The 13,318-nt window shown below is 44.2% G+C and overlaps 1 protein-coding gene across 1 annotated transcript in view; it reads right to left on the bottom strand.

Annotated features, from left to right (window-relative positions):
- CDK14 (cyclin dependent kinase 14) overlaps positions 1-13,318 on the bottom strand; it is a 2,636,151-nt gene that overhangs the window by 1,833,863 nt on the left and 788,970 nt on the right. The gene's annotated exons all lie outside the window — the stretch shown is intronic.

The raw sequence follows: 13,318 nt of genomic DNA, 5'->3' as shown, positions 1-13,318 counted from the left end.
GTAGTTTTGAGGTGAATGATTGGGTGAAAGTGAAACCAGGACGTGTTAGCGGTGGGTTGACTAAGTTCAGGGGTCCGTTTAAAGTCAAAGCTGTACATAAGAGGTTTGTGACACTATTTAATGGGGAGCATTGGAATTTGAGACGAGTAGCCCTGTACAAGAAAGCAGCAGAAGATGATGTTTGTCCCCAATCTAACCGCAAGGTGGACTCAAGAGAGGGTGGTGGAAATGGATTTGGAGCAAATAGAGACCAGAGGCCTCCGAGATACTTACAGAATTTCGTGTGTGAGTGAATGTTGTTTCGTATAGCAGTGAGCATGGGCATAATTTGTTTTTTTTTGTTTTGTTCATGGGAAGGGGAGAGGATATGTTGTATTCCCTTTACTTATATTGTATCCTATCTCTTTAAGATTCACATTCCATGTTAGCTTATGTCATAGAATGCTTTGGACTATCTATATTCTAGCTTGTCAGTTAGCTCCCTAGTTTTCTGATGGGAACACCAGTTCTTCTCTGTAGCATTAAATAAATACCATTTCAATACTCTTATGTTGGTATCCACCCTTTTATATGGATTATTACACTCTCCCACACCCAAAGCACAATGGGTTCAAAAGGCCAGAACCCCACACCCTTTTCAGCTCCCAGAGTAGGCCCACGAGGCCTTCTTACCTGCAGAAACGTCAGGTTGAGATTCTCCAATGACTATCAGCAAGGACGGCAATACAGATGCATGTCAAACTGTGCTAAGGAAGAGCCTGGCCGAAGGAGATCCATGATAGGGTCAGGCAAATGCAGAACGGCGTAGGTAAACTCCACTCCGCAGCAGGTGCCGGAGTTTTTACAAACTTTCGTGCTCCAAGTAGAGCAGTAAAAACTCTGCAAACCCCGCAAACTCCACTGGCAGAGCGGAGTCAACCGCCCACCCCTAGAGAAAGCCTAGTCTCATAGTCGGTTCACCAAAATATGGTGTCTTGAAAAAAACTGTCCTGCCCTGTGGTGTAGGTACTCCTGCTTCACCAAATTGTTTGATGACAATCAAATCATATTCCTCCTATCCTTTTATCTGCTTAATTGACATTATGTAAAAGAGCTGGAGAAGCCACTGAAGATTGAAGCCAAGCTTAAGCCACATGCCGGACTCTGGCTCAGCTCGAGGTTCTCTTGGTCCCTTGAGCCGAAAATGAGGCAAGTCTTTATGTGGCTTCCCTCTGCCACCCATGCTCTAGTCTCATATGCCATGAAATAAAGAGCAGTATACAAAACAGTGATGGATAAAATGCTTGAATTAATCTCAGACACTTGGGCCGCATCCCAATCCATTGTTATTCTGCACACCATGCCACCTCAGTTTGGACCAATCTATATGTAAATCAGTCTTGACCCTACTCCAATAGGAATAGTCCAGCCCGTAATACTAAACCAAGTCCTCCCTGAGCTGGAACACAAGCAACCCAGGATCAATCAATCAATCAATCAATCATGGGCATTTATATAGCGCACTACTTACCCGGAGGGTCTCAAGGCGCTTGGGGGGGGGGGTGCTGCTACTGCTCGAACAGCCAGGTCTTGAGCTTCTTCCTGAAGGAGAGGTGGTCTTGGGTCAGGCGCAGGTCGGTCGGGAGGGAGTTCCAGGTCTTGGCGGCCAGGTGGGAGAAGGACCTTCCTCCTGTTGTCGATCTTCGGATGCGGGGGACGGCGGCGAGGGCGTGACTGGCTGATCGGAGGTGGCGTTTGGGAGCGTAGAAGTTGATGCGGTTGTTGAGGTAGCTCGGGCCTTGGTCGTGTAGGGCTTTGTGTGCGTGGGTGAGGAGACGGAAGGTGATTCTCTTGTTGACGGGGAGCCAGTGCAGGTCTCTCAGATGTCCGGAGATGTGGCTGCGTCGGGGGATGTCGAGGATGAGTCTGGCTGAGGCGTTCTGGATCCGCTGGAGTCTCTTCTGGAGCTTGGCGGTGGTTCCGGCGTAGAGGGCGTTGCCGTAGTCCAGTCGGCTGGTGACGAGGGCCTGGGTGACCGTCTTCCTGGTCTCGGTGGGGATCCACCGGAAGATCATTCATAGCATGCGCAGGATGTTGAAGCATGACGAGGAGACGGCGTTGACTTGTCTGGTCATGGAGAGGGAGGAGGGAGGAGGATCAGATACACCCTAGCTATGGGCTCACCCTAGCTATGGGCTCATCAGCTGGGTACAGCTCGTTTCCAGTGACACAGTGTGCACGGGACCCATGTCTGGCCTCACCCATCTCACTTATGGTGACACAATAAGTATACAAAACTTATTGGAATGCTTGAATTAATCTCAGCCACTGGCAATTTATTGGGCCGCATCCCAATCCATCGTTTTTATCGAGGGCAACGCCAGTCCTGGTTTTCTTGTGTTTCAGTTCAGGGAGGACCTGGGTTGGCAGATCGGGCTAGACTTTTCCCATAAGGAACATGGTCAAGACTGATTTGCACATCACTGGGTCTAAACTGGGTGGCATGGTGGACAAAAAATTATGGATTGGGATGGGGCCAGTGACTGATATTAATTTGAGCATTCCATCCATCACCTTGTTGTGTTTGAAAGAATTAAAGATAAGAATTAACTTTTGATGTAAAATGATAAAGGGAAAAAAACGAGAGAGGGAAAGATATACCCATCTAGTACCTTAATTTCGCAAAGTGTGAACAGAAAACATGGGATCAATCCCGGCTTCCCCATTTGACTAAATTGTGATCCTATGCAATTGTTTGATTTCAGTTGCCTTCTTTTTCTTCGCTATCGCATATGAGAACACCTTGAAATACACATGTTCTTGGTGTGTGCTGCACAAAACCTTCTCTAGTGTTTGAGTTAAGAAACTATAATGTTATTCAAGTGTTATAACAACCTAGGCCATCCAGCAACAACATCTTCTATTGCTATTATTATCATTAATATTCTTTTTACTAAACAGAGGGCTTGTAACACATTCTTTGAACCACTTATGTAAGTTATATATTATTAATAATAATATAAAATACTGGGTAGGATATGTATAGCGTGGCTAATCACACATGAGGGGATCACGGTGCTGTTCCTGGGCACGGGGGATTCAGGGATTCACTCAACCCAATACAGACTTTGGGAAACCGCGTTAAACTTACAAGGCTTATCAAGGTCCTTCATCGTTTTCTTACTTTTGGAATGATACTGTAATGGACGGTAATATAAAAGTGAACCTATCAGCATGAAATTCTCTGACTTATACAAGGACAAAGACGCCAGTTGCTTCAATATTCTCTCACAACAGCCTTGAAAAAGTCTTCAAACGAAACACGTTTTGACTGCCTATTTGTCCATATGCAAAGAAGATTTCTATCACAACTGAACTGCTACATGAGTGTGCAGAAAATAAAACATCTTTTCATTTCAATTCGACAAACGAAGACTACTTTACTAAACTACGCAGTTTCCAAAAAAAGACTTGGTGTGCGCTGTAGTTCTTTCGACTGGAGATTAAGGAATCTGCCCACAATCACAGGATGTTGAGCCTACGCCGAGACTCGAACCTGGACACTAAAGTCGTCAGTTCTGTCCGTTACGCCACCACCTCTCCCTATTTATAGCAGCAACAACACTCATTATGTCAAAACTTACTCCAATAAAATATTTTGAAATAAAAATAAATAAAAAATAAAAATATTACTAGTAGTGGTTACATTGTAAATTCTTTTATTAGATGTAAAGTTCATTCTCTCAACCATATATTTAAGTAGGCCTGTGTGTCTGAAGCAACGAAAGCAATGGAAACTGGTAATTTCGTTTTGTTTGTAGTCGAACATTCTATGGAAGGCCGCCATTACTAACACGGATGTCTTGTATTCAGAAACAACCCCATTTAAACATGCATTTATTTCATTTGTATGCAGGGATAGGAGTACAGCTTTTCGTAATCACTGAAATCACCAAGGTGAGCCAAGTAATCCGCTGTGAGGCTACGGAGCCTCTCAAAGTGTTGAAATGTTATTCGCACTTCGGATAGCTAAAATCGCGCCAGAAAGATTCAGTAAAGCAGAATGATCTCTTGGGAAATCACGGAGAGGAAAAACGATGTATTCAGATCTGTAAAAGGGAAAAATGTATTCAAGTGACATTAAGAAACTCTTGTTCGTTTTATCCAAGATGCACCGGCCACCAAATGCACCTATGCTCAGAGGACACTGCAGGTGTGCTCTGCTGGAAGCAGCCAGCACTGCAACCAGTTGCAAATGTGCACTATGCATTTGTGCTCCAACCCGCTGGGAGCATGTGCTGGAAGAAATGGGCAAACAGACCTTTCTGCCAGTTTTGTACACTTTTATTATAAGTGGGTATAGTTCTGCATCTGCTGAGCACAAATAGGTAAAGAAAAATTATATTTAAAAAACAGTTTTGGCTGTTTTAATTCCTCGTATACATTGGGACAATATTAATAAACAGTCAAATGTACAAGCGAAGCCTTCCACAATATAACGTACTCCCTCCTACAGTTTTTCTGGGTCTAATTCACATAGGCCTTTTTACATGTAAATATATATGTACAGCTGAAAATTCATTCATTTCCTCCTGTGAAGAATTCCCAAAATGAATTCTGGCAGGCATAAATGGGTTTGCTACAATATATGTGGCGGCCATGACTTCACAGAAATATGCAATACTAACTCTCACGCAAAGGATGGGAAGTGGGTGGAACAAAGTGTGTGAACACTCACACATTTGTACTTTTGTGGTGCCTTGAGAAACTCCAATATAACCCCTTCTCACCCTGCTAATTATCTGAAATGTACTATAACAAGGGGCTGGAGAAACTCTTAACCCATAATGGGAAGGATAGTGATCAACTCCAAAGGTGGAAGAGTTGTAGGGGAACGGCTTTCTTCACAAGGCAAGAAAGAAAAAGAAAAGTGCATTTGAACATTGGGCCTCATTTCCTACATGCGCTAATGTACTTATTTAGAATTACGCGTTGGGGGAATAGGAGCAGGGGGAATGGGAGCAAGGGGAATAGGTTACGTGACATTCTCAGCAGTACACTCAGGATCCAGCTTTCCAAGTGTTACTGTAAAATTCTGCAAATTCAAACAAGCATTGGTACATGCATTACACTTCGCCTATGTGATTAATAATACGTTTTTTTGTAAGTTTTAGCTTGGATGTAATTGAGCAACATAAATTTAAGAAAGTGTGAGCAACAAATCGAGCCGTTACATACATGTCGACCTTAAAGAACACTTTGGGCACCACCAGGGATACTAAAGTGCTAAGCAAATGCAAAGACAATACAATAACGCTAACATCACAAATTCACCAGGGCTCAGGGTATTTTCGAACTGCAGCAACAAACAAAAGGGAACCAACAGGCATGCACAGATAGTAATTTAACAAGTTCTGCGACATCTCTAGTGTAGCATGTATCCCCCATAAATACAATAAACTGAGCAATAGTTTCAAATCCTGGCTACCTACACATTTTGTAATGTCGCACACAGAGCTTCTGTTATGGGGAAGTGTGCATAAAATCTGGCTTGGTGACAGAAATCTATAGCTGAAATGGAAGCACCTGTGAATACATTAGCTAGACAATACATACATTAAAACACCATAACAGCTTGCTGCGTCTATGTACAAAATGTCCTCGCCGTGAATGGTGCTTGGCTGGATTTCTCCTGAACAATAATACACAAAAGTAGAAAAAGTTAGCACCCTGAGGCACTGTAACAAAATCTGCAGAAAAAATAACTTCCCAGTTTGGGCGTGATTTTGCCTATACAAATGAATTAGTTACAAAGGAGTAAATTCTGGCTAAATGGTGCAATACAACGTCAATAACAAATACAAATATGTAGAACCGTCGACCAAAGTACTTGCTCCGGAGCCTGATATTTGACTGTAACAAAGGTATTTTATTAGGGCAAAGAGAGAAAGCAATCTAGCAAACAGAAAAACAGGATCCCAAAAACAAATATGTAAATATACCATATTCCCAATACATTTTGAAGGGCATGTCTGAGTTTAGGGTCTTCTCAAAAACCACACACATTCAATGCTGAGCAATGGTGCAGGGTAACCCTTGCAGGCCTTACCCTCCACTCTCATACGGATCACCGGACTATAGGAGCTTGCAAGCTGAGACCAGGGACGCGGTCATCAACTGGAGTTCCTGGCAAACAAGTGCAGCTCTGCAGCACCAGCATCAGTAGGGTCTTGGGCCAAGAGCCACGGAGCTCCAAAGGAAGCAACACTGTAGGCAGCAAGAGATGATGTCCCAGGAACACAACTACATGCCGAATGGCTCTTGGCGGCAAGTAGCACCACACGAAGATGCTGCAGAGTGCAGTCGAAGTCTAGTCATTGGTCATTTCCAAACATCTCTAGAAAAACAAATCTCACTACAAAACTAATCTACAACATTGCTTGGAAAACTATCTTAATTGCACGCCATTAATAATGGGTCTCAGAATAAAACCTGCAAACGCATCAATCCTTACTCATTTCCCGACTGGACAATAGAATTAAAATCAGGCCTGGCTCCCATTAATGTAGTACTAAGGACAGGGCAAACAGCAACAAATACAGACCGGATGAAAGGGTTAACCATAGAGCCTGCAAAACAATGCAAAAAAAACAAAAAAATAAACAGCTAGGACAGGCACGCAGCTGCATGAGGTGTAGCTTACTTTTTCTGTGTGCTCAGTCGAACCTTTGATATGGCCGCAGCAGGGTCTCTCCAAGAACCAGCCTCTGCAACAAAAAGGAGCACTAGAGTAGGTCCCTATTTCGGCCCCGGGGAGAATGGTGAGTGTGCCTTGCCTTGGGGGACTGGTGAGTGCTGTTGCGATCAGGGTTTAAGTCTCGGCGGAAGGCACATCATCCAGTATTTCTGTGCAAATCACTTAATCTCTCTATGCCATGAAGTGCTCCGCTACTTCTTTGGGGTTCGTGTAATAGGTAAAGTAGCAATCAATTAAGAAAAGATGTTCCAACACCAAATCAGATGAAAACAGTACTTGGTTCCCAGGACAATGATGAGAGAAACTCAAAAGAGGAACAATGCTACAGCCAAAAGAAATATAGGAAAAGTAAGTGGCAAGCACAGGAACCAGTGAAAAGCAGGGGGAAGGAATGTAAGCTCCTCTTAAGATTTATATTTAATGCAACAGATTTCACGAGCACAGAGCTTGCTGTGCAGGTGAAACCTATAAAGTAGTAAAACTGCTCCCATCCGTAGAAGTACTTTTGTAAAACTACCCTCAACCCACCCTGCACCACCATCCCAGGTGCATCCCTCTCCCCATTGTTGTTAGACCAAAGCCACCCAGTAATACATTTGGGCCTCTATGTTTGCTGCTGGTGTAGTGGTCAGCCAATCAGAATGCTTGCATGTGTATTGCACACGTGAGTGTCACAGTCACAATAAAGACTCTAATTCTCCAAAGTTCACGGGTTTTTAAATCCACATGCAGCAGATTACCCATTGTACCCCGCCGTACAAAACTGCTCCAGTAAAGAGAGGAGGGTGGCAAGTTCTCAGTGAAGAGGCATAAAGCTTGGGAGAACTGAGGAGCAAAACCAAGTCCTGGCTAGCTGATGCAGTGGAACCAGTTATAGGTCAACCCAATGAGATGAAATGAATGAAAATACTTCATATCCGAGAGACAGATCCTCTAAAAGAGAACATTCTTGTCAGCTGCAGAGAAGAGAATCTCAAAGAGACCCTAAGAAGAATAACATGCAGTCTATTACCGAAGATTAGGTCGTGACTAACTAGGACTTCTGTACCATTCCGATCACATTAGGCCCTACGCTGTATATGTAGCTGGAGCTTCGACTCATGGCCTCTTTCATGTCTGATTATACACCAAATGGTTGTAAACTGCCATTTTGAGAAATTCTTACCCCCTAATTTCTCTTTACACACTCAGCCTTTAAAATGCCTGCGCACACACCCTTCTGTCATGTGTTTTCAGGATATACGATTCTTTTATTCTATTTAAGGGTATCCCCCATGCACTTAATCCCTGTAAGTTTACCTTCTCAGGAAATCTTCAAGAATTTTTCGCAGTCTGAAGGTAAGCGGAGAACAAGCCCAAACCATCCTTTGTATCAGAACTGTGCTCCATCATGGTGGGCCATAACTTTCGATTTTCACCTGATCTCGGGTGACCAGATACTTGCAGCTGGCGCCTGGAACTTTTAGGTGCTATTTTTCACAGAAAAAAATCCCAACTCAGGTTCTACTGACTTAAATAGTTTTTGTATAATTTTATTTATCACTATTTACTCTAAATTGGTTTGGGATTTTTGTTGTGTTGTGTGTTCACTCTATTACGGTTTTTGTGCAGCATATATGCTTTACACATTGCCTTTAAGTTAGGCCTGACTGCTTTTGTACCAAGCTACCAGAGGGTTACTTTTGTGGTTCACCCAGACAAGAACTGTGGTTGTTGCCTAAGTGGGGCTTCCACCCCATCAACCAAAAACTCAATTTCTTACAGTACCCTTGCTACATTTACCTCCAGATCAAAAGATTAGTGTGTAGCTATACTGAAATGTCCCAGTGATTTCCTCACTGTGAGTGTCATTCTTAGCATTGCCTTTGTCTATGGTTGCTGACCAAAAAGCGTTCTTAAAGGCAATTGGGTTTAGGCTTGGCCTTTAGAGCACAGAACTCCTAGTTAATTTAGAACCCAGAGGGCCAAAAAGTAGTATACATGGATACTGTTTTTCTAAATGCACTGATTGAATTTACGGACAAAGTCACTAAATGTAAATGTTAGACCAGGCTTCCTTGCCGTAGTTTCCCCAGATTTTTTGCCTTCTGACCTCCTGTTTTGCTGACTTCATTTTTGCTAGCTTTAGGATTCTTGCTACTTTACCACTGCTTATCACTGCTAAAGTGCATATGTTCTGTACTCAAATCATGGTAACATTTACTAATCCACAATTGGCATATTTAAGTCCCTAGTAAAGTGTACTATAGGTGCCCAGGGTCTGTGAACTAAATGCTAGTAGTAGGCCTGCAGCACTGCTTGTGCCATCCACTTCAGTAGCCCTTTAAACATGACTAAGGCCTGCCACTGCAGAGCCTGTGTGTGCAGTTTAAACTGCCATTTCGACCTGGCAAGTTATCCTACTTGCCATGCCCAAACCGTTCTTTTTATGATATATAAGTCACACCTAAGCTAGGCCCTAGGCAGTCCTATGGGCAGAGTGCAGTGTATTTAAAAGGTAGGTCATGTACTTTTGAGTTTTACATGTCCTGGTAGTGAAAACTTCTACATTCATTTTTCACTACTGCAAGGCCTTTCTCTCCTATAGGTTATCTTTGAGATTGCCTTAAAAAAATGTAAGTGTAAATTCCAATTGAGAAATTGAGATTTGGAGTTTGGTGTCTCGGGACTCACAGTTTAAAAATCACAACTTATGGTGAAGTTGGGTTTTAAATTATTAGTCTGAAAGTGGAACTTTTAGAAAGTTGGCATTTTCTTACTTTAACCATCCTGCACCTCTGCCTGTCTCTGAATACACGTCTGGGTCGCTCTAGACAGTCACACAAAGGGAGCTGGGGTGTGACAATTGCATCCTGATGGCCCATCACCAGGCTGATGTTCCTTACTGAGGTAGATTGGGAGCAAGGAGCGGACACTTGCACAAGAATAGGGCTGTGCCTGTTCCCACACTAAGAGCCCTGTAGTGGGTTTCGAGCCAGGACAGGAAAGGCAGGGACCTTGTATTCTTCAAAGGCCTCTTTTAATTCTCCCCCACTTCAAAGGCACGTTCGGGTGTAAGTACTGGAACCCTGACACCACCAGACCAGAACTTTGCTGGAACTAAGGACATTCAGCCAGGAAGAAGAACAGCTGTGCTGCAGAAGGTACTGCCACATTGCTAGCTACTTTGCTGTGTTGGCCTGCTGATTTCTATGTTGTGCTTTAGGAGGGACTGACACTTTGCTACCTGCTCTGCTGTGTCCTTCTTGCCAGGGAGTGAGAAGGACTGGACCTGCTCTCTACATCCTTGGATCCAAGTTTCTCCAAGGGCTTGATGGCTTGCCCCCTGTTCTTGTAGGACTCTGTCATCTGTGGTTCCACGCTTGCCTGAGGTGCCAATCCAGTCCTGGGCCTCAGAAGAGTGTTCTACAGCTGCTTTGCTGCAAAAATCGACACAGTGATGACTTTGTGCCAATCGGAACCGAGGCAGTGCCCTTCGACACTGATGTAGTGGCATTCCAAGGACATTCCTGCTCGGCGATGATAAGGGACTCGAATAAAAGGTACGACGACGATGCAGTGCCGATCCGAGGTCCTGACTGCGAGGCTCGGGGACGACGCAGCGATCTGAAGAGACTGCTGAGAGGTTCAACAACAACGCACCGCCTGCATCACAAGGGGTTCAACTATGATGGCAGACCCAACTGCGAGGATCAACTTCGATGCATCCACCTGACTGCATGAATCGGAACTGGTGCATCGACAGCAATGCTCCATCCAAGGCCCTTTTTCAGCAGGCCCTGCATGGGTTATGTAGCCTGCGTGCCGTCCATCATGGTCAGCCTGAAATTTGGATTTTACCCCAGTCTAGCACGACCTCAACTAACTTTTCAGTGCTATTGACTTCTAAGCATTGTTTTGGGATTTAATATTTAACAATTCATATCTCAAGATTGACTTATTGGATTTTTGTCATTTTTGTCTTGTTTTACTCAAATACATATTCTCTAGTTTACTTAACTAGTGTGGAGTCTTTTTGTGGTGTTTGCACTGTTATTGTAATTTAAGTGTTGCACAAATACTTTACACATTGCCTCTTAAGTTAAGGCTGAGTGCTCTCTGCCAAGCTATCAGAGGGTGAGCAGAGGTTAATTAGGTTGTGCATCGTACTTACCCAAGCTAGGACTGTGGTTCCTACTTAGACAGTGGGCAAATCTCTGCCAACTAAAGACCCAATTTCTAACAGTAAAGGCTTAAATTAACGCTACAATTACTCAATGTTGAGTTTCTGCCAATATCTTTCTCTTACAGCCTTGTATTAATAGAGGGTAGACCAACACAAGCCTGCCCAACATAAATTTATGTCAGTATTAGGAATCGGAGCTGTCCCATATAGGGTCACTGGATTCGGTTGTGGCATTTGCAGAAGACTTCTGCATTCATGGTAAAATGAAAACAATGTACAGCTACATGCACACATGATGTCAGTATAGCGAGTGCACAGAGAAGGATCTCTGCATTCTGGAATGAATCCTCTGGGAAACATCCTTTAACACGCAACTTTTACCACGCAGTGCTTTTGCAACGCAGGTTTTACAACGAAAACCATTACAACACATTGCACTGGGGGGCGCTCTAGGATGGGGAATAGTTTTAATTTACTATCCAACACCTTCCCTACTATCCACGGGGACTGGAATTGGAATAGTAAATTAAACTATTCACTATCCAGCACCCCTAAGCGCTATGCGTTGTAACAGCATGCGTTGTAAAAACTGCGATGTAAAGGCATTCGTGGTAAAAGCATGCGTTGTAATGTCATACATCCGAATCCGAATCCTCTACATTAGACCACGTATTTTAGGCTACATGCACTATTGCTTCTAATCACATATTATGATATGTAGTGTTTGTGCTTTTCTTTCGATTCCTGTGTGCATTAATCGTTTGTTAGTCATTTATGTACAGTGTATGATACTCTTGTAGTCTAGTCCATTCTTTTGAATACTATTGAAAACTATGCAAATAAGGAAATAATTAAACAAGTATGCGCACAGCAGCCATGGTGAGGAAAGTACAACCGCAGCTACATATCTTTATGTTTTTTCTCTCTCTGACCCTTATTGCTAACTTTTAAGACTCCATGTGTGGGTGAAATTTCAGTGTTCGCCCCCCCCAAGGCTTTTATTTGCCACCTTCAAAATACTGACAGTAAGCTCTCTGCCAATCTACTACTCTCTTTGCATGAGCATCCTGGCTTCTCTTTGTAGGGGGGTCATCAATACACTTACTGTAGAATGAAGTCTGGACTCATTCTTCTACCCACTAATAGCATCCCTCAGTACTTCTTCCCAAAATGTGCTGCTCTGGAGGTGCATACTAATTACTAGCCTGCTACCTGGAGGAGTACATTCTGTGCATCCTCCAGTGCATGAGCAAAGATATTACTTAATTTCAATCGATCCAGTGGTACTTGTATAGCACTTTTTATCACCCTAGAGGCTAACCAGGTGCTATGCCAGGTCTTGAGTTGCTTCCTGAAGTGGGTAGGCGAGGGTGAAGTGCAGAGATTGAGGATAAGGGTGTTCCATAACTAGGTGGTGAGGTGGGAGAAGGATCTTTCTCCAGTGCAGCAGCGGTGGAAGCGTGGTATTTGTGCAAGGCCGAGATGAGTGGAGCGGAGGTTCCTGGCAGGTTGGCAGAAATTTAAGCAGTGTTTCATATAGGCAGGTCCTTGGTCATGGAGGGCTTTGTAGGCGAGGGTCAGAAGCTTGAATAGGCCTCTCTTCTGGATGGGGAGCCAGTGGAGGCCCTTCAGGTGTTTGGTGATGTAGGTTCTCTTGGGCAGGTCAAGGATCAGTCTGGTGCTGCGTTCTGGATCGTCTGGAGTCTTTTCATAGGTTTGGTAGTGGTTCCTGCATAGAGTGTGTTGCTGTAGTCCAGCCAGCTGCTGATGAGGGCCTGCATCCCCATTTTCCTTCTGTTGATGGGGAGCCACTTGAAGACTTTGCAGCGTGTGCAGAAGCAGGCTGAAGAGACGCGTTCAACCTGTCGTTTCATGAAGAGTTCGCTGTGTGATACCAAGGTTGCGGGCATGGACTTTTGGAGTGGGGGTGGGTCTGAGTTCTGATGACAATCAGAAGTCATTCCAGAGGGCGGTGTGTCTGCCGAAGATCAGAACTTCTCTTTTTTTCATGTTTAGCTTCAGACAGCTGTTCATCATCCAGGGTGAGACGTTCTTCATACCGTGGTGGAAGTTGGTCTTTGTCGAGGTGGGGTCCGTTGAGAGTGAGAGAACGAGCTGGGCTTAGGAGACAGTAGTGGCTTCTACTGTACGGGGATGGTGGGGTGCGAAGGGCAGGGAGGCCGCCTTCTCTCCTCCGCCCTCTTCATCTTCTTCCTGTCTCGAGTCCCAGCAGCAGGAAGCCCCCGGGCTCCCTTACGCCAATCAAAACACTACTTTCACCATGACAGCAGCGTCGTAATTGGTCTGAAGCAGTGATTCGGTGCTCAGACGGGGACTGGGAGCCTGTGCTGTTCTCCACACAGGCTGTACAATACAGCCGTGGGAGAACATACAAAGTGCGTATGACGGTTTGGCCG

This window comes from Lissotriton helveticus, chromosome 10 (assembly GCF_964261635.1).
Source record: "Lissotriton helveticus chromosome 10, aLisHel1.1, whole genome shotgun sequence".
NCBI lineage: Eukaryota > Metazoa > Chordata > Amphibia > Caudata > Salamandridae > Lissotriton > Lissotriton helveticus.
This window is presented reverse-complemented; position numbering and strand designations above follow the sequence as displayed.